Source organism: Pan troglodytes, chromosome 12 (assembly GCF_028858775.2).
Source record: "Pan troglodytes isolate AG18354 chromosome 12, NHGRI_mPanTro3-v2.0_pri, whole genome shotgun sequence".
Classification (NCBI taxonomy): Eukaryota; Metazoa; Chordata; class Mammalia; order Primates; family Hominidae; genus Pan; species Pan troglodytes.
In genome coordinates, this window is record NC_072410.2 from 46,247,306 (window position 1) to 46,269,410 (window position 22,105).

At 35.3% G+C, this 22,105-nt stretch overlaps 1 protein-coding gene across 5 annotated transcripts in view; it reads right to left on the bottom strand.

Annotated features, from left to right (window-relative positions):
• LOC129143146 (uncharacterized) overlaps nucleotides 1–22,105 on the bottom strand; it is a 676,792-nt gene that overhangs the window by 356,771 nt on the left and 297,916 nt on the right. The window contains exon 3 of one of the 5 annotated variants that reach the window (XM_054677980.2): nucleotides 3,078–3,536. The exons of the other annotated variants lie outside the window; for them this stretch is intronic. The gene's annotated coding sequence lies outside the window, so the exon portion shown is untranslated. Of the gene's footprint in view, nucleotides 1–3,077; nucleotides 3,537–22,105 lie in introns of those variants that run through there. 5 annotated transcript variants of the gene reach the window in all.

Below are 22,105 nucleotides of genomic sequence, written 5' to 3' on the forward strand. Positions count from 1 at the left end.
TTTATTATTTTGTACTACCTAATTGAATAAAAGCTTCATTTTTGCCATTCTCATAAAATGTTCTTGTGTCATTTTTATTTTATAAAAATGTGTCATTTCTATTTTTCTTAGTGACTTGTAGCATCATTATCTTGGTTTGTACTTTTATAGAAATGTGCTATAAAGTGTTAGAATTTTAAATTTGTAAAGTAACAATTAAAATTTTTGCAGCATTATTTTTTCTGTCTATGAACTACATTATCTCTCTTCATTTAATCTAGTCCTTGTTTTTGTCTCACAGAAAAGGCTTAACTTTTCTTTTTCTAGGTGCTCACTCATTTCTCTTTTCATTTATTCCTATGTGATTTATGATTTTGTTCATTTTGTGAGTGGGGTCATTGTTTTGTTCCCCATTTTTTTCTTTTGCCTATCACTAAATAAAATACCTATTGCCCCTTAATGTTTTCCTTGAGACTAGTCACCTCCTTGGAATGTCTATTTAAGTTCAAAAGAATTTTTCATTGATTCTCTTAAGCTTTCCTGTTAGATGGTATATCATCAGGTTCCAATGAGAGACATGAAAAAACACATACACATAGAGGGATTTAACCTTACACAGTTGGAGCTGGTTAAGCAATCTCTGTGAAGCTGTTGTCCTAAGGTTTTATGCTGGAGCTTGATATCCACAGGGCAGGCAGATGGGAAGGGAAAATGGATGTAAAGTGGGATAGAGCAAAAAGAAGCTGAACCCCACAAATGAGCTGAGGCCTGCAACCACAGAAAGAAATCCTTGTCAGTTCTTGTTGCGTCTAACTTTGATGATATGGTATCCTGCAGAAGCCAAAACTCTTCTTGATCGCTTCTGGCCCATGTATCCTAGAAGCTAATATATATATAATGTTCAGGGGACGGTAGAGCAAGCAATTACAGATCCAACAAGATGAGTCAGCAGACAAACAGTGACGTGTGTGGGTAACAAAATGCCCGATGTTTTATTTCTGCCCTCTAAAGCTGTCACAGAAATTTCTCTGGTGGATCCCTCTAACTCGAAACCTATAGGCAAGGGAATTCTGGGAAATGTAATCTGGCCTGACCAAGATGATATATTAAAATATCACCATAGATAGACATATTAACCATTAAAAACGTTAACACAGTATCTTTTTGCTGTTTTTTTTTTTTTCTTACATTTCTCTTCTTTTTCTACTCTTATTTTCTTGTCTAGAAAGTATTCAAAAATTATACTGGATTATTTTATCCTTTCTTAAGTTGAATGCCTACTTATTATCAGAATTCCATCTGATAATAGCACGTGTTGGTTTAACATAGATGTGGTTAAATCATAGTATTACTAATTCTATTCCTCTCTTTTCAAAAAGATTGCAGATTTTTATGATTTTCAGTGTTTCTTGTGCTGATGTTTTCATTAATGCCTTTGTTACTTTAATGATTAGTTTCATTGATGAAGTTTCAGATTTTTAGTCATCCCCTTCTTTCTGTAATAGCCCTGCTTGTTAACTTTTTCTAAGATTGAGGTTAAATTCCTTTCACTGTTATTTTATTTTATTTTTCATGCAGTGAGAACTGAATGGATTTCTACTTTTCTTTTTGTGCTCTATTTTTTCCAGATTTTGATATCAAGGTTATTCTAGAGTTAACAAATGAATTGAGACAATTAATATGAAATAGGTTAAATACCATGGGGCTTACTTTTAAAATAACAATTAGCTAAATCTAAGTTTTAAAAATGTACCAGCAAATTTTCACTAGTAGTTTTGTTTAAACTTCATTCTTATTCTTTTTAACAAAAGATCTCTTTTTTTAGACATAAAAAATTTCTCTGAGCAAATATATTCTCCCGGCATTTTGCACTCTCAAGATTTTCCAATGAATTGAATAATAGAGTGTTCACATAATTATATATTTAGAAGTAGACGGGCCTAAAAATCATCACAAATGACACCATAATGCTTCTAGAGAAGACAAGTAAAATTGTTCCACATTTTGTACATGAGCTCATAAATAATCAAGGATGAAAGGTTTCACCCAAGGTTACAGAGAAACTTCAAGGAGGTAGAAACTTATAACCCTGCCACCTTGTTTCCCTGGGCAGTCCTCATTTTACCAGACCATGGTGAAGCTCTGATCTGCAGGGTTGGCAGGCAATTGATTGCTGTGATCAGGAGTATGGGTTCTGGAGTCCACCTGCCTCATTTAGAACACTAATGAGATAACACTTCCCTCTGTACTCCACTTTCCTCATCTGTAAAATAATTTACGCTTCTTTGGGAACTGTGAAAATTAAATGAAATTTTTACATGTAATACACTTAGAACAGCACATCAGAAGCCCTAAACATATCTTTGTCATTATTTGATGGGTTGAAAGGAAAAAAACCCTGAATGGACTCCTCATTTCTTTTTAATTTTCCTCTAAAAAAGGTAATGGGGACTTTCTGAAACAGGACTTTTCTAGTTCATTCCTTTTCCAGTTTATACTGGCATTTAGAGGTCACAAGATCATTGATTACCTCAATAAAAAATTAAGACCGTATTGCCCATCTAAAGCTCACTAGATGTCAAATAACACCAGACATAAGAAAATGGGCAACAAAATAGCCTTTAAGCAGTTATACATAAATTAATCCTCCCTGGAAGATCTTGGAGAAATAATAAAATGGCTATTAAACTAGATAATAGTCTATGCAGTTTCCACATTACATAGAGAAGAATTGCAATGAATTTTAATTGTAGATATTATCCAAACAATTATAATAATTTGAACATATTGAAGAAAATGATTTTTTCATTTTTATTCTACATATGATTTTCTTAATATTTATATTCTTACTAGCATTACTTTTATCCATTTTTAAAATTAATAATTACATATTCAGAAAAATTGCAAATTTAGGAAAAGTATAAAAAAAATAAAGTTACTCACACTTTCACATCCAATGATTAAATCAACATTTTAGGGTGTTTTGCAGTGAGTGTGTAGATGCATGCATACATATATATATATATATATATATATATATATATATATATATATATATATATATATATATATGTTTCTCCATGTACATTAATGCATACATACACAGTCACATATATTTATACATATACATAAATTACATATATATTACTGATAAACTTGACATAAATTTTTGTGTCAGATTCTGCTCTAGGCACTGAGGATACAGAATTTAAAAAGCACACACAGGAGAACCCATTGTCACATAGCTTTCATTCTAGTACACATGAAAATATAGCCTTGGCCGGGTGTGCTGGCTCATGCCTGTAATCCCAGCACTTTGGGAGGCTGAGGTGGGTGAATCACCTAAGGTCAGGAGTTCAAGACCAGCCTGGCCAACATGGCGAAACCCTGTTTCTATTAAAAACACAAAAATCAGCCGGCCGTGGTGGTGGACACCTGTAATCCCTGCTACTCAGGATGCTGAGGCAGGAGAATTGTTTGAACCTGGGAGGCAGAGGTTGCAGTGAGCCGAGACTGTGTCACTGCATTCCAGCCTGGGTGACAGAGTGAGACTCCACCTAAAAAAAAAAAAAAAAAAAAAGAAAAGAAAAAGGAAAAGAAAAAAAGAAAATATAGCCATACAATTTTAACAAGTTTGCTTCATATACTTTTAGGATTTGCTTTTTCACATCCATATGTGAATCACTAACCCACTTTATATACTGATACTTTTAACTACTGTCCAATTTTAGATTCGGCTTTTTACAAATGTAAAGCCATGTATATCTTTTCGGAGTAATCCATGCATATGAACACAATTAGCATTTTATAGCTGCAACTATTTAACTAAAAATGTGTTTCTATCCAATAGCTCTAAGAATGTGATAGCTTTACCAGAGTAGCAGAAGAAAAAATAATGGACAATATTCTATTGGAAGTATATTGGATCATTAAAACTTAAAGTATAATGGAATATTTTCAGTTAGCATTTATAGATGATTTAATTACTGAGACATTTGCAAATATGTTCAGAGTTATGTAATTTTTAATACCTCTAATGGGGTTTTGTAGAGCAGATTAAGTTATTAAAATTGACACAAAGTCCAGATGTATAATTGTATTATTTTATTCCCAAATCAATATATTGTGAATCATTTTCCCCCAAACAACTCTTTGTCTAAATACAATATCAGATACGAAAGAATATTTTAATGTATATTCTCTATCAGTATCTCTATAAAAAAACCAAATACAGTAACACATTTAGATGCTTGTTGCTAGGAATTATGTGCTGCACACTGAAAAGAAAGGAGTTGGTGTTGTCAAAGTCCTCTTTTGGCTGCCCATCAAAATTTTAGATTACTCATCTTTACTCTGTTTAGTACATGAAAATTTTAAGGACAAAACTTCTCACTTTCTTCTTGCTTCTTCTTCCTCCTATCCCTTAAATCCAAGTGATTCTTCTGTAATATTGTTTTCTGAGACTACCCCCATTTTGTTTATTGCCACCACCAACTAACAATGTCAGCCCACTATGAGAACTTCCCAAGTGGCAAGCAGCTGTCTCCTTTTCATTCAACTTTTACTAAACCTTCTGGAAGATAACTTTCACCATGTATTGAAACAAAACAAAAATTCTCAATATTTGGCTTGTAGGTCATGTAAAATTTTTTGCAGGAATCTAATGTTATTAATTTAAATGTAGAAGGCTCTTTAAATTAAAACATCTAAGAGTGATAGGTTTTAATGTATTTTCTTCTTTCACGAATGTGGAAAGAGTAATTACTATTGATTCTCAGTTGGCTTCGGGAAGAAAATCCAGAGTAGGAGATGATATCTCAGGCTTCTGAATGGATGAATATCATTGCCAAGAACCACCATGAGTATTTCTTACCAGAGGGTACTCGTCTCACTGGAACTGCCACAATGTCTACAAAGCTGAGTACTTGGGTAAGAGAAACTTGGCGACATTTGGGGAGAGAATGGGAAAGGCCTAAAATGGGGAGAGTTTAAGTTGTTCCCAGTCCCGTCTCCAGAGGGTCCTGATCAAATGCCACAATACTCTGGCCTGACAGGCTCAGGAAGGACAGGTCAGAAGGTGGGGTTGCCTAGCCCCTCTCTCTGGCAGGTCAGCAACAAACGTCTTCAGAAACTTTTCCCCCCAAAACTAGGCTTCTCCCTGGCTGCACCAGAGGCTGTAGGTCCAAGAAAATGGAAAACAGAAACACCAACTTAAAGTATATTGTGGGCACATCATAAGTATTTAATAATTTCAAACCAGAATTTTAAATCTTTTGGAAAATTTCCAAAAGACCTGGTAACATTCTCTGAAATCTGAGTATGGAAAGACACCTCTTTAAGATATAACAGTTGTAAGAAAGGTGTTATAACACAAAATATGATCTGCAGTTTTAAGGAGAGAAAATATTCTCCTGAGGTTATTGCTTTCTTAATCAAGTAGTTTGAAGAACGTTTGGTTTTTAAGGCTAAGTACTAGAATCATAAATCAAGTCAGAAGTGAGAGATAAAAGTAGGCTTGAAAAGGGCAAATTTATAAAATGAAACTATCATAAAATTATTAACAAATGTAATATAAGAAAAGCTATATTTGATAAATAGAAAGTGTCCGTTATCTGACCCCAACCTGTATATTCAGTATGATTTTCATTATTCTTTAGAGGTTGACGAATACTAGATGTCCAATAACAACAAAGAAGTTGAATAAATGGATGAACCCTTAATTGTAATCACATTAATCTGCTCACTGTTCTCTCCACACAAGCCATGAACTTTCCCACATTCATGCCTTTGCTTGGGTCATTTCACCCATAATTTTACAAGACCTATATTGCATTCTACCTATTTTATCAGTCTTCAATTACCATTTTGTCTCTTGGATTATCTACCCACTCTCTGAACTATTGTGTCTCATGTGACTCATTTATGCTATTCTAACTCAATTGCCTGCTAACCCGATACCCCCTGGCCCTTTCTCCTATTGTAAAACAAATATTCCACTACCCAAATAATAAGCCTGGAACTATTTGTTTAATCTTGCTCTGCATAATTTGTCTTACCCATAAAAATAAGGCTAACAATAATATTAATTTTATAGATGATGGATAAAATATTACAAGTAAAGTGATTAAAATAGGGTCAGGTACATAGCAAACATGCAGTCAATTTTAGTTATTAAATCACATACACACACACACACACAACAAAACATGAAGCATGTTTCCTCTTTTTTTCCATCTCTTCTGGCTGCCACTGTGAAATAGCATGAAGAATCCTTACTACTCAGATGTTCATTATTGGAAGAATGGCATGTGCTCCAAGGATGCTGCCTGTAGATACCTCCATGGGGTCCAAATGACAGGCTGTGAAAGTGAAGCTGGATGCTGTGCATTGGGTAGACTGTGACCAGAGCTTGGAGTGGAAGGAGACAAGGGAGTTTGTTTACTACACCTATCATTCCTCTCGTTCTCTTGACCCATTTCTTAACTTCCCCATAACATTACTTACTGTCCAAATTATGAAACCAACCCTCTTATGCATATTTGTGATTTCATTGTAAGCTAATGTTGCTGTGGATACATGTGTGATATAAATCTGTGTGTGGGATGGGTGGGGGTATTTTATTCATGAGCAGTTTTCAGCTTCAGCTCAGTCAATAAAAATACGTGTTTATTTTATCTCTTAAGTTATACAGTCATATTTATACTTATATTTCACTCCAACTATAACAGGGTAAACTCTCTTTCACATTGGAAAATAAAAAATGTATCTCCCAGAGTTCTTAGAACAAAAACTTTCACACCAAAAAGATTGATGGGAGACAATTTTCCATGGGTCTCTCACAAGTCCGCATGTCTTGTATCAGATTTGTTCCGGAATATTTTTTCAAGGATGTTTGTATATCAAATAACCTTGCAAGATAGAGATAGCGTTTTTCTCCAGGTAGAAAGCAGATTTGTTTCCTTATCAGGATATTAAAGAATTAAAGAGAACATCTTTCTTCAGGGAAAATGTTGGGCCAGTTTTCTTGCAACCCATGAAAATAATTGGGATTTCCTAAGAAACCTGATGTTTTCCACTGTGATGCAAACCCACTGCATAAGTCTACCCAGACCATTCTGCATAACCACAGGAGTGAGGAAGCAAGAAAAACTGATGCAAACATGAAGTTTCTGCTGCTTGCTGTGCCATAAATAATAAAGTTCCTTGTTTCTGACCCAGGAATCTTGTGACTTTTGCCATTATCCGTAACTGTTGCCTGTATCCATGAAACAAGTTACCTTGCAAATATGGTAAAATCTTAGACCCTTGATAGTTCCTGACAAGGACTCAAAAATCCTAAGTAGATTGACTTATTTTTCTAGCTCACAGGATACAAAGAACCAGTTTGAAAGTATTAAATGCTTAAATTTGCATTATACATATATCGTATTAGTTTTCAGATATAGATGTGCAAGTTTCCTTGTTTTGTATCCCAATCACTTAGCAATAGTTTAGAGTAACCCAATAGTTTAGGGCAGATGTGTTCTGCTACAGCATCTGACTTCACTCCAGAAAGCTAAAGAACATTATGTACTTATGATCTATCTGTTAACAATTCAGGAAAATGAGACTATATGTAATTGCCTCTATAGCTCATCCTTCCCTCTCCCATTGATGAATAAATACAATGTATATTCAACAATTATTGCAAATTTAATTATGTGATGAAGGACAATGGAGCTTATTCATTAGAAATCATTGTTCTAGTCGATGACTCATGTGATATGGTTGCTTTAACAAATAAAAGCTGGTGGCCCATGGAGTATACCCAAAGAAATAAAAATCCTCCAGGAATATATTCAAAAGCATCAGATTTACCCTATATGTTGCCCAAGTAATGTCTATGATTTGATACATGAGTGAGGAGAACGCAAGAAATATGCACATGGAGTGAATAATTATTATTAAAACCTTACAAGAAATTAAGGCTTTAATTAACTGAACCGTTCACTGCAACAGAAACGTGCACAGTCTTAAAACAAGAATCATTCTTGTAATGACAGGCCTCCAAACAAATATTGAGCTTTTCTTTCCTTCAAAGGAGATTTTGAAAGGTAGGTTGCAAATTACTCAAAAAACTTCCAATACGAGGGATATAATCTGTATGTAGAGGTGGCTGAGGTTGTGCGGTTTTGTCTCTTGAATTAGCCTAATGCTGTTTTCATTATTAGAAATGATTTTATCGCTGACTATTACATGGATAATATAGATCTTTGTCCTCACAGATTGACTATAAATACAAATAATGATATGGTGAAATGTTAACATTGTCAATAATGCATAGTCTTGTAGGAGTATGCTGTGTATACTTTCTTCCACAGAAAAAAATATAAATCTACTGAGCAATTATTATTGGTCCATGCATTCTGAGCATAGCCTAATAGGGGATGGATAGATTTTTACTCATTCAGCTCTATACCTTGCTTTCTATGCCTGTGGCCATTGGTATTTATGATTCACCTACTTTGAGATATCTTGATATCATTAGCATGGTGATCTACTAGGTTGAATTTAAAGTACATGCTATTTACATAAAGAACAAGACCAGACCTCATTATCGGTTTCTTTTTTCTTTGTTTGACCTTTTTTTGGCTTTAGAGAAAGAAAATAATAATCTTAGCACACAGGTGTTTTAGAGATGTTGTTTGGTTTGTTCCGCATATGTGGCTTGTGTTTACAACCTCTGAAATCAGCCTGCCCTTCGGATAGACACCTGCCACCCTACCTGGAGCGAAGATGCATATGTGATCTCTCGCCATCATCTCAGCCAAATGCATGCTGAGCCACTAGCTGAGTGTCAGACTAGATCCTTGCTCAGAGGTACCTGCTACAAAAATGCTAATTAATAATTTTCAGTTCTTTGTGCCTAAAAGCAAAGAGTTACGTTTTAGTTTAAAGGGAAATCGAAAGCAATATCTCATCAGGAAAGAATTGGAATTGAAATCCAATGATGAGAATATAATATGATGTTGAAGGTAGATTTGTCAATTTTTTAAAAAAGCTTGATATGGAGAAAGGAAACAGTGACTCAATTGTCTGCTTTCTAATTTTGGACCCCAGAAGTCACAGTGGCCTTTGAAGTGCTTCTGTGTGCAGACAACCTGGCTACTGTCCAGCTCTTCCACTCATGATGCAGACAGGGATCTGGAGTACTTAGACTTTAAGGCAGTGCAGAGAAGACTGGAATAAAAATTTCTTTTCTCAAATTCCATAGCTACGGCTGAAATTTTATCCTCATTGCTCAAATGCCTGAATTCATTCTGTAGCTTGCTGCCCAGATCTGTTTCCTCATCCTTCAGACCACAGCCCCAAAGCCCAAGCCTGAATTCCAAAGTCAGTACTTGCCTACCACCCATTCCAGAATACTGGACTCTGGACCCAGCCAGTTTGTCTGAATCTATGGAACCTTCTTTAGCTTAATTTTCAGCATTGCTCCATGCCTGGATAGACACACAGAACTCGCCGATGACTTCCTAATTTTGTCTGTCTGATACGTGACAACTGCCTAGTACCTCATGACTAGTTTCTAATAAAGCACTTTGTTAAATAAATGTGGCTTGGCAACACAGTCTTAATAATTCAACAAATCAAAAGCAGATGCCCACCATAATTAGAAATTGTTGTGAATAAAACTCAGTTAGGACTTACTTCTAGTCAGACATGTTTCTTGTTTTCCTAGGGAATTCCTTGTTTGATTACAATAGCAATAACTTTAGCAATTGTGATGTTAGAAAAAGATGATGTGATAAATATTTAATTAGATATTTAAGTCCTAGATTACAAGACCTTTATTTTTCAAACTGAATGAATTTTATCTTTTATAGACATACCTGATGGTTGTATTGTAATAGGTAAAGAGGGTCACCATTACTATATGTTAGAAATAGACAATTCATTTATCAGCAATGGTCAAAGCAAAATCAGTGTGCCTGGCACTATGCTGGGTGCTAGGAAAATAGCTGTGGGCATAATTTGCTACCCTTCAAGAGCTCATAACCTAATCAAGAAGTGCTGTATTGAACAAAAATAATTTCTTTCTTCTAGAGAGTAGTAAATATGCCATGTATATTTATATCCTCCTCGGTTACTACCTGCAGCAGCATGCTTACATGTGCCAGGCTCATTACACAATTTTACTTAGCCTACAATCAAGAAACAGACTGATTTTTAAAAATCATGAAAGTAAGAAAAATGACCTATTTTTATATTCTAATAATAAGACTACCTTCTCAATAAAACCTGTAAACAATGTAATGATTCACTGAGCAAATACCACACGTATTTCCAGTATTGTACAAAAGTAAGATATGTAAATCATTCTCAATAAGTATGTAACATCATTGGACAAAAGCCGAAAGTCATAGTCATTAAAGCTATAGAAATGCTAGAAAAGTTTCACATAGTAAAAGATAACAACAAGTTGGTCAATGACAATCAGAAAATGCAAAATGAGGTAGCTGGCTGTTGAGATTTTTAAGTGCAATTGGCATTATATGCAGATATTTCAGGGAGTGGAAAGAGAATACATAAATCACAATGATGGGGAAATAATCTAATATTTGCAAACCAATCAATTTTGGTTTGGAAGGCTGTAGGGTTCAGTGAATGATATGGGTGAGTAAAGTATTTTATGAAGAACTTTAAAGCTACTGGGAAGATATTTTATTTAAAATGATATCCAATGGGAAGCCATTGGTATATTTAAAAGTAAATAATAAGTTTGAAGAGAAACATACAGTGGGGGTTTTGAGAGGGTGGAGGCAGGAGGGTGGAGAGAGAAGATTAAAGGAGATTTGGAAAAGGTGAGTTTGTAGGCCTACCTATTATGATAAAGGATCTAATTATTGCAGCCTAAAAGAAGGTGATAATGAAAAGGAAAGATCGAATCAAGAAATGTAAGGGAAACAAAATCCACAGGATGAGGTAATTGGCTGTATTTACATCCATGGAGATGGTTTCTTCTTTCCCTTCTCTTAGAATAAGCCCTCCCAAAAACCGAATTTGATAATTAATTTGGTTTTTCTTGATAATTAATATAAATGATAATTATATGATAGAGGAAAGACTAGCCTCCTTCACTTGGCATATTCTTCTTCCTTCACAGCTCCATCATCTCTAGAGGTAACAAGAAAAATTGGAAGGCATTCTTATCCCTTTGGTACTAGAACAAGGATGAAATTATCTCAATTTACTGCATTTGAAATTATGGTAGAAAAAGCAAAATATATGCACAGATGGGATTAAGTAAATGAGTTAAGCAAAGTGTGAGGTTCAATATGTCATAACCTTAAAATACCAAATATTTGCCCACAAGCAGAGTATTACGCTTTATATGTTGAGTATCAACCCATTTGTCTTACATTTTAAGATAAGTATTCAGGCATATTTTTAAAAGATTGATCCATTGGATAATGGCAATTTATAGTAGGTGCTTTATCTCATTTAAATAATTTTTTTCTCAGAATTCTGTGGTTTAAATATCATCTCCTCTATTTTAGTTTGAGCGATCAATAAAGCAGCAGCAGTAAATTGCTACTCTGAGTGGAGACCTGGCTTCATTCCTATTGCCTATTCTCCTTTATGACACCTTCCATTTGGAAGCTCAATAATAGCCAGAGCTCTACTTCCCCAGCTCTGCTGGCAAACAGCAAGCCCTCTGATGAATAGTGCTTATCTACTGAGATCCTTTGGAGATTCTCACTGGATATTTAATAAAGGGGATCATATAACCTGTGTCTCCCACACTCCAACAAAAAGTTTTTTTTATTATTATTATTATTTCACAGAGTATCTGCTCAGAAATGTCCACAGGGAACAAAGTACTGTATTGTCCATGTTAAGAAAAGACCTACATGGAAATCAGGAGTGAAATAATAATTACATGGTCTTTCTAATTTATAATTCAAATATCCCATTAAACAAGCACCAGAAGACTATCCAAATGAAAATTTGTTGAATCAAATATTGTTTAAGTGTCACTAAGTTCATTATATGCAGAATATTTTGTCAGTTTTAATGTAATCTGATTTCTGCTGTTTTATTATGTAAATCAAAGCTTTTATAATAGTGGCCTATAATGGAAAATGGAAAGGAAACACTTTTCAGAGGGTACAAGTGAGCCCCTTACATGCTTTATATGGGCACATATTACAGAGCCTATGAAAATCATTTTACCTCTCTTTCTAGCTCCTCAGTGAATGTCAGAACTCAGAAAGAGTCTATAAAATGACCCATTATGAGAAAGATGAAGGAAATTATTCTTGGGATGGAAGTCAGGTATCCAGTATGCACACTTTTGATATTTTTTCATGTATAAACACTTTATTCATTTTATTTGTTTAATTCCTTCATGTTACACATAATATACAATGGAACCTTCTTTGGTGACATCTTTGGCAGATTTTAAAAATATTATAGATGACCAATAGCAGCCTAAAATGATTTCATATTACCTTCTCTTTTTAAGGCTTGATATTTATAAATGTATTTATATTCATCCAAAACTCTGTATATTACTAAGTGGTCTCTAAGTGGACTGTAAAACCTTTACAACAGTCCACAGAAACACACAGTAAATCACAGTAAACAGACATTGTGGTCGGCTCACACCTGTAGCCCTATTGCATTAGAACAATGCCTGACAAATAAATGATAGGTGCTCAATACATGCAGAAGGAATAGATAAATTGGCATTAAATTCCTATTGAAAGCAACAGGGGCCAAAGTGTTAACACTAGCTACAATACTACATTGGCTGTGAAGCTATCTGAAAACAGCATATGGGATTTTCCCACCAACCGGACAGATATAGCAATTAACAAGTGATAAAAAGGAACCTAATCTTAGCAGTTATTTGATGATGACCTTGTTTGTTCTGATGTTGACTCTCAGCTCATATTTTAATGCTGCAGCTTACAGCTGCAGCTTTGTGACATGTAGGGCATAATTTGGAGTTCAAAATTGTTTATCAACTTTATAAAGAAATGTGTGGCAATGAAGATGAAGCATGGAAGTGTGTGAGAACATTCTCATTTAAAATAATTGGAACAATGAAATAGTGCTCAAAGGTTCAACAAATGGCAGGGAGTTTTGGTTGATGTGACAAATAAGCCATTTTAAGGGTACAGAAGTCAGTGAAAATAATAAAGACCTCTAGGGATTTTAATATTGTTTGTCAAGAATAGTATCACAGATGTTTTACTAAATCTGGAGAAGATAATCAGTGGCTGTAGTAAATAGAAAATGGATTAAATATTAGAGTGTTGTCTGAGATAGCGTAACCTAGCATGCCAGAACACTTTGGCTTTTGAGGTGGCAGAACATGCAATGACATGATGAGATGTAATCTAAATGGTGTTTCACATGAGCATGTTTCTACATCTGGATACTTGCTAATCACTCGGGCACAGAGACCTCATGAAGAATTTAATCGTAACTTTATTAGTCTATCTGGTATTTCTGTGGACAACCTAGAGATCTGGTACAGGTTCTTGCCGTTGTTTTTACTATATTAAAGAGTTAAGCTCCTTTTGACTTTTAAAAATGCGACCAACTGTGCTGTTTCTTATGATGCTTCTTGAATTGCTGTTTTCTTTTGATGGAAGATTATATATTTTCCAAGAGTGATCTAAAAGTTTCAGAGATATCTAATAGGATGTATAAAAGGATGGAAGATAATTACCAAAATCTTTCCAGGAAGGAGTCGTTGTCTATATATCTTATTAAGTGGCTATTTACAATGAAGAAAGTCACACAATACTTATTTTGACTTTCAATTTTCTTCAAAAAGCCTTCCCAGAAATTTAAAAAACAGGGAATAAATGTTATTTTTCTCAAATTCTCTACAATATGTCTATCATTCTGTCTTTCATTTACATTGTGGCAAGGCTGAGGTATATAATGTGTGTGTTTGGGTGTTTTCCTCTAAAACCATTACAATTCTGCCATGAATTATTTCAGAATATAACAGGTTATTTATCATAACATGTTAAATAGCAAGTTAAATATTTTCTACACCCTGCTGTGCAGCATAAGAAATATCAGTTAAAAAGGATCCTAAAGTAGCAGGGAAACATCTCCCAGGCCTGGAGATGTTTCAGATTCCCAAAGTTGCCAGAAATGTATTTGTCTGAAAGAGCACGGAGAGAACGTTCTATAACAACCACTGGAGTATGCAATAGAAGATAACCGTATTCTTAGACATCCTTAAATTTGTATTCATATGTTTGTTAGCTATTGGAAACAAAAATAATGATAAACATAAGCATGCCATTGATAAATATTCCACATTCCAAAACATGGACTTTCAGCAATTAAAACAGAGTAAGTGAAATTAGTTTTAATCATATACCAACCTTAATTTAAGGAAGTAAAAAGTCTGATTTTAGTTAATAACATAGAAACCTCCATGAAATAAGGGAGTGGCTGCATTTCTACAACTTAGGGATGCACTGAACTAACAAAACCTGAAGAATGAATGAGAAGCAAGGACAGACAGATTTCTCTTACCCTTTCCTGTCTCCATGATAAGTTTTTGTGGAAAAATTGATAGTTAACATCTGGACTATGCAATAATTGGACCCATATGTTATCAGTAAATTGTTGCAAACTTTTCCTAGGGTTAATTGTTTTTATAAATTGTATATAGTTGATTATGTGGTGTTACTTCCTTTTCAATTCATCATTTTCTGACCTTTATAAAGCCTTTGAATATATGAGCCTCTTCAAGTTTTGTTAAACAGAGGTATCTGAAATCAGAAGACTAATGTTTATAGAGTTGTATCTAAGTTGCAGGCAATACTGTTGTGGCAGAGACCACTAAATGATCCCTAATAACCACTCACCCTACTTCCTTTTGGTAACAAAACCCCCAATTTTAGCTGGGCATATGGCTTCCCAGGTAAAGGCAACATTTATAAGCCTTCCTTGTAGTTAGGTATGGTGTTGTGATTGAATTTTGACCAAAGGACTGAAACGTGTTCAACTCCTAGGCCACATCCTTAAATGGAAGCAATGTGCCCTTTAGTTTTATTTTTTCTCTCCCCGTGGTCTGGAATGCTGATGGGATGCTAGTGAGCCAGATTCATCCATGTGGTCAAGGAGAATACCCTCGGAAAAGACAGAGCAATAAAAGAGAAGAAATCTAGGTATCTAAGTGTCTTGATTGAGAAGAATTAGCCTCAACAATCAATGAGCTTAGCCTTTTAATTATAATCATGTAAACCCCAAATAATTTTTTATCTTGTTTAAGCTACTGTCATTTGATTTCTGTTAAAACAGATAAGCAGGCTGGGCACGGTGGCTCATGCTGGTAATCCCAGCACTTTGGGAGGCTGAGGCGGGTTGATTACTTGAGGCTAAGAGTTCTAGACCAGCACGGTCAACATGGTAAAACCCCGTCTCTACTAAAAATGCAAAAATTAGCTGGGCATTGTGGCATGTGCCTGTAATCCCAGCTACCCAGGAGGTGAGGCACGAGAATTGCTTGAGCCTGGGAGGCAGAGGTTGGCAGTGAGCTGAGATCATGACACTGCACTCCAGCCTAGGCAACAGAGCAAGACTCTCTAGGGAAGGGAAGGGGAGAGGAGGGAAGGGGAGGGAAGGGAAGGGGTGGAGTCTGACATCTTGTACTAACTTGTAGAAATTGCCTGAAAAATGCAAAAACGTTATAAAAAGTAGGAAGGATAGTCTTCATTAAGCAATTTTTACACACCCATGAAGATACAGGTACTTTATGGTGCCCACAAATGCACAGGTAGTGCATGCTTTATGACGGGGAAGAGATATATAAATTCAAGCTAAAACTTTTACTGTGAGTAAGTATCAATTAAATGCTGGCAGTCTCTTCTCTTAAGACACACACAAAATGGCTGTGGAGATATAACTAATTCAAATGAAAACTTGGAGTAATAAAAATTGCATAATCTCAAATGCTCACGAACATCCGATGGAGGGTGATGTCCTTGACTGCAAGAAGATATAAAGGAGGAAGTGGTCAGTGACACTGATGCAATCAGAGAGCCTCAATGTGACAAAGAAAATAACACATTTTGAATGACTTTTAGAATTGTCACTGAAGCACAATCCTAAATGTAGTCAGGGAGCAATTAGTTTATTGCAGAGAAGCATAGCTTGGCGACTACTCTGTTTTCATGGGGGCAAGGCACTATTGTTTGGTCACGAAGTCAAAGCCTGTATAGATATATTCTCGAACTTTCCAAGTTCTTGCACAGGCTGCCTTTGGCATGGATTTCTGATGCAGCATCAATAAATTTTCTATTAGCAAGATCTGCAAAGAAGCAACATCCTTGTCTTAATTAGGCAAAACATATTAAACCTGCCACTGACAATCCTAATATATAGTCAGTCACTGCATAGAAATTGGTGAAGATATTTTGTCTCATTCCGATACATAATTAAAAAGTTTCTTTGATATACATAAAACTTATGACCATTAGTGTATAATCTAAAAGTTTTAAAATTCTACCCTACTTTATATGGATTCAATATAAAGTTAGAGCATTTTGGACTCCAAAGAGGTAGTTTGGAAAATATAAAAAAAAATTGTATAACCTACCTACTAATTCTGCCACTTGCCTCTTGCCCCTTGGGCATATAATATGTGGGGAAAAATGTATTTATTTCAAATGAGAAGGGAAAATAAAATGCATTATGTTTATAATTTACCTGATACTTCTCCAAGTGCCTTATTAGTTAGCAAATCAATTGATTGACTGATCTTTTGAAAACAGTGGTGGTTATGTAACAGAGTGACATAGTTATGGCAGTTGGTGGAAATATTTCAAGTAGGACTTACAGAAATGTTATCTTCCTTATATATTTAATATATGATTATGTAATATATTTTGCCTAATTAAGACAAGGATTTTGCTTCTTTGCAGATCTTGCTAATAGAAAATTTATTGATGCTGCATCAGATATCCATGCCAAAGGTAGTCTGTGCAAGAACTTGGAAAGTTCAAGAATATATCTACAGGCTTTGACTTTGTGACCAAACAATAATCAGAGAAGAATGATCCTGCATGTGATCTTCACCTTGGCTCTTCTCATTATTTCTGCCTGGAATACAGTCTTAATACATGGGGTTAAAGTGGCCATCTTTGGACCAAAAAACAATAGAGCCACGTTAAGGACAGCAGTGCAGGACATTAGAAAGAGCCCTGATACTCTTACTTAGCTGCTGCATTAACTTGCAGTTGTCTGCTTCCGGACTTTGTGTTACCATAAGCAATAAACCCATTCAAGCTACTAGCGTCAAGTTTATATTAATTTTACTTACAGCTGAAGGTCAAAACATATTTATATTAGGGAAATTATATTCCAAAATTATTTTCATTATTTCTTCTCCTCCTTTCTTCTGGAGATATTCATTCAAGAAAACATTAAAGTATATTTTGCACACCTAGTACATATCAGGCATGGTCCTTTATAATCAAGATGCAACTGTGAACAAATTTCTTCCCTTCATCAAGCTTACTTTCTAATAGAAAAAATAGACTATAAATGAGTAAAAAATGATAATGTGATTTCAAATCATGTTAAAAACTGTGAAGAGAATACACAAGGGCAAAGTGTCCAAGAATGATGGTGGAGGGGTGGTAGACAAGGAAGTCATATTCAGATAGAAGGGCATCTCTTATGGGGGATATTTGAGCAAAATCCTGACCAATAAAGAATAATAAACCTTTATTTAAAGAGGAGCTAAAGCACAAAGTACAGCAAGTGTAAAAGCCTAAGGCATAGCTAAACTGGACATATTTAAAGAATAACAAAAATCTCTGTTGTTAGATATAAGGAAAAACATGGTAGAAGATGAGGATAAGAGATTTTGCTAGTCTTCTCTTAAGCCCTGCTTTATATCCTCTTGGTTGTGCAGAAAAATGAAGCAGAAAAAGAATGACTCAGTGACTTCCAAAGGGGTAAGTTTTGAGCAGGTAGTCAGAGAAGTCTCATGGAGATGACATTTAAACAGAGATCTCAATGAGGCAAGAGAGCAAATCATTTGGATATCTGAGAGAAGTGTGTCCCAAGAAGGAACAGCAAAGGCAAAACCCTGAGGCAGAAGTTTTCTTGAAGAATTCAAGAAACCAAAAGAAGGTTGGTCCAGTTGGAGTGAAATAAGGGTTAAGGAGATGTAGGAGAAGAGAGAAGAGTCAGAGAGGCATCAGGGGTCCAGAGGCTGTTGAAAGGACTTCAGGTTTTACACTGAGGGACATAGAAATCTGTTGAAGATTTTGAACAAAAGAGTGAAATAAACTTCAGTTTTAAAAGAACCATTCTGAACGTTGGGCTGAAAATAGACTCTAGAGGGTCAAGTAGCAACAGGAAATCAGTCAAAAAACCATGCAATCGACCAGGATGTTACAATTCTATTGATATTTTATTCAATTTTATTATCTTTACATTTATAAACCTTATTTATTTGTACTCTGATTTATAGATGTCTTTTTCATTTCAAATTGATCAACTCAATATGTTTTGAAACACCCAACCTGCTAGATATGGCTTCTGTTAAAAATCCAAGCCGGGGACAGTGGCTCACACCTGTAATCCCAACACTTTGGGATGCCAAGGTGAGTGGATCATGAGGTCAGTAGATCAAGACCATCCTGGCTAACATAGTGAAACTTCTGTCTCTACTAAAAATACAAAAAATTGGCTGGGCACAGTGGCTCAGGTATGTAATCCCAGCACTTTGGGAGGTGGTGGCTGGCAGATTATGTGGTCAAGAGATCGAGACCATCCTGGCAAACATGGTGAAACCCCATCTCTACTAAAAATACAAAAATTAGCTAGGCATGGTGGTGTTTGCCTTTAGTCCCAGCTACTCAGGAGGCTGAGGCAGGAGAATCGCTTGAACCTGGGAGGCAGAGGTTGCAGTGAGCCAAGACTGCGTCACTGCACTCTAGCCTGGAGACAGAGCGAGACTCCGTCTCAAAAAAATAAATTAATTAATAAATTAATTTAATTTAATTTAATTTAATAAATAATTAGCATTAGCCGGGTGTGGCAGTGCATCTTTAGTCCTAGCTACTCAGGAGGCTAAGACAGGATAATTGCTTGAACCAGGGAGGCAGAGGCTGCAGTGAGCCGAGATAGCTCCACTGCACTGCACTGCAGCCTGGGTGACAGAGCAAGATTCCGTCTAAAAAAAAAAAAAATCCACTTTCATAAAGTTCCATGAAATACATTTTTAAACTCTTCATTGTTTGCTTTTTATTACCCACTGCTGTTTATTAAATATTATATCATTTAGCTGGAAATGATTTGGCTACAAGTAATTTGGTAGAAATCAAGATAGTCAACAATAGCATTTATCAAAGTGATTTTACATGGATAATTTTGATAAACTCTGGGATAATTTTCTTGTCTTTTTTAGTGTTTAAGGGATTTGTATTTATTTTCTAGAATATTCCAGGTTTCAATACATTTTTTGGAATTTTTTTATGTAGCACCTGATTCAGACAACCTTTCTGAAGTGATCAGAGTGGAAAGACTGCTATTTAAAAAAATTAAAGATAAAATATTGCTATTTTTAAATCATTTTGTGGTGAAAACAACAAATATTTGAAAATGTTCCTACTTATAAGAACTTTCAGAGATGATTTTATTTATGTGACAAGAGAATCCTGTAGAAGGTATTTTTAATTCACATTTTACTGTTACTGCTTTTATTGCAATATGTGCTTGAATTGGCTCGTAGGAGTATCAGCCCATTGCCTATCGGGCTAGGCATTGATTGTAGTATCGCATCACTGAACTGCAGGTAGATAAACCCAAGCCGCTGAAACCTCATCTTTTTTGGATCTTGCTCAGACTCAACAGCAGATGTCACACGGAAGAAAATTAAAAAGAAAAAGATCTGCAGGAGGAAATCAAAAGATAATACACAACCAACAAGGTGAGCTTGCTCTCTAATGAAGCCATGGCCACAGTAACCTTCCATTGCTCTTAACAAGGTGGAAGAAAGTCTGCTTAACACTTCACCATACAGCTTTGATTTTTTCCCCCTCAGCAGGCTCATTTCTTTACGGCAGAGAGAAAACAGACTTTTCACTCTCAAGTATGCCCTGGACTAGAGAGATGGGAAAGTGTATACATTTGAGGGAAAATGTCATATACAACCGTTTGAAACAATCTAAGAGAAAAATACCTTTCAATCTACAATTTTTTTGAATTCAAATTCAAATATTTAATGCAGGGAGACTACTGTACTAGTACTAACAAAACTCTTACTCTCTATAATACTCCTAAGAAAGTTGTCACTGATATATATTATGGTGGAACAGTATAATTGTAAAGATGAATATCAGTTTTGTATAATTGTACCAAATGCAACAGTCTTTGCTAGTCACCACCTTGTATGTCTTCCCAGAAAAATAAAATGCCTTTGGAACAGTATTACACCCTTTCATTCCCTCACCAGTCTGTCAGAGAATCAGTGTACTTGAATTTTCTCCTGATCGGCATATTATCAATATTCAATGATGAAAATATTTTAAATTAACAGGCCCCCTAGTTATGAAATAAAAATTAAAAACTGTGAAAATGACTCCGACTTTCCTTGCTTTTCATCATCTTCATAGCTTTAAAGAGTACTGGTCATGTTGTATAGAATGTCCTTCAATTTGAGTTTGTCTGATTTTTTGTCATGATTACACTGGGGTTATATAAATGTTGGGGAAGAATACAACAATCATAAAGCCTTCTCATCACACTATGTCAGCAGGTACATGATACCCACATGAATGACCAGTGCTGATGTCAAAGTTGAGCACTTGGGTAAGGTAGTGATTTCCAGTTTCTCCACTGTACATTACTGGTTTTCTCTTTCTGTAATCCATTCTTAGAAAGTGAGTCACTAAATGTAACCCCCAGTCCCACACTCAAGGAAGGTGGTGGTCGTGGTGATATCTCTCTCTATATTATTTGGAATTCTAAAAGGAAGATTTTTATTTTTCTCAGACTGATCATTTTTAACGGGAAGCTCACTTTGCTTCCCTGTCTCCATGAAATTGACTCAGTTTTCATAATTCCTGCCCTCTTGAATCCACAGAAACCTCAGTACCCCTCTTACACATCAGAAAGGTGTCCTCAATACAATGTTTCTGAAGATGCCTAGAGGTAGATCTGAAAAATTTTTCTTCTAACTACTGTCTCTGAGGTTTCAGACCTTCACTGAACTATTTGGAGGTTTACAGAGATAGAGTCAGATTAACACAATCCTTGGTTTGATTAATTTTGACCTGCTGATTTTATTCTCCCTCTCTAAACTCAGTATTCTTGTCTATAGAAGACATTAATTTTCTGAACACCCATCATATTCATAACACTGTCCTGAGACTACTTCAGTAAAAAATACGATCAACACTGTTGCACTGTATTTAAGCAGTTGATGAAGAAAACAATCCATAAAGCAAATAAATAAAAGTAAAAGAAAAGCAAAATCTATACAACTTGTCTTTGGGCCATGAGCTACAAAGAATAGTACCAAGCACGGTGCTTTGCACATTGTGGATAGTCAATAGATGTTTGAATGTTGAACAGAGCATTTGCAGGACATAGGCACATGCAAATAAACAGATTTTAATAATAACAAAAATACAACATCATTAAAATCATCCTGCAATGCATAATTGACAAGTAAATAGACAAATATATGAGCATTCATATTTGTATTTAAAACAACGTATTTGCACATATTTTGTCAGATAGCTTACCACATGCACAATTTGCCAATATCCTTGGATAGCTTCACCATTCTGAGTTAGACTTATTTTTTAAAGGGTACATTTCAATGTGAGAATAACCCACACCTGCCAAAAACAGGATATCTGTGGCTTTGGAGTATATTGAGAGTTCTCATCAGGCAGATGAGAACAAACTCAGTGGGACCTAGGGAGAATCAGTCAAGGCAATGATGCTGGACCAGGTACAAAAAAGAAGGATAAACCTATATTTGATCCATAGTAATGTGAAGTGGTGAGGCAAAACAATCAGGTCTGATAGGAGGGAGTAGGGCGTCAAAACAAACAAAAAAGGTTGAAGATTCAAAGGATGTCTGGTC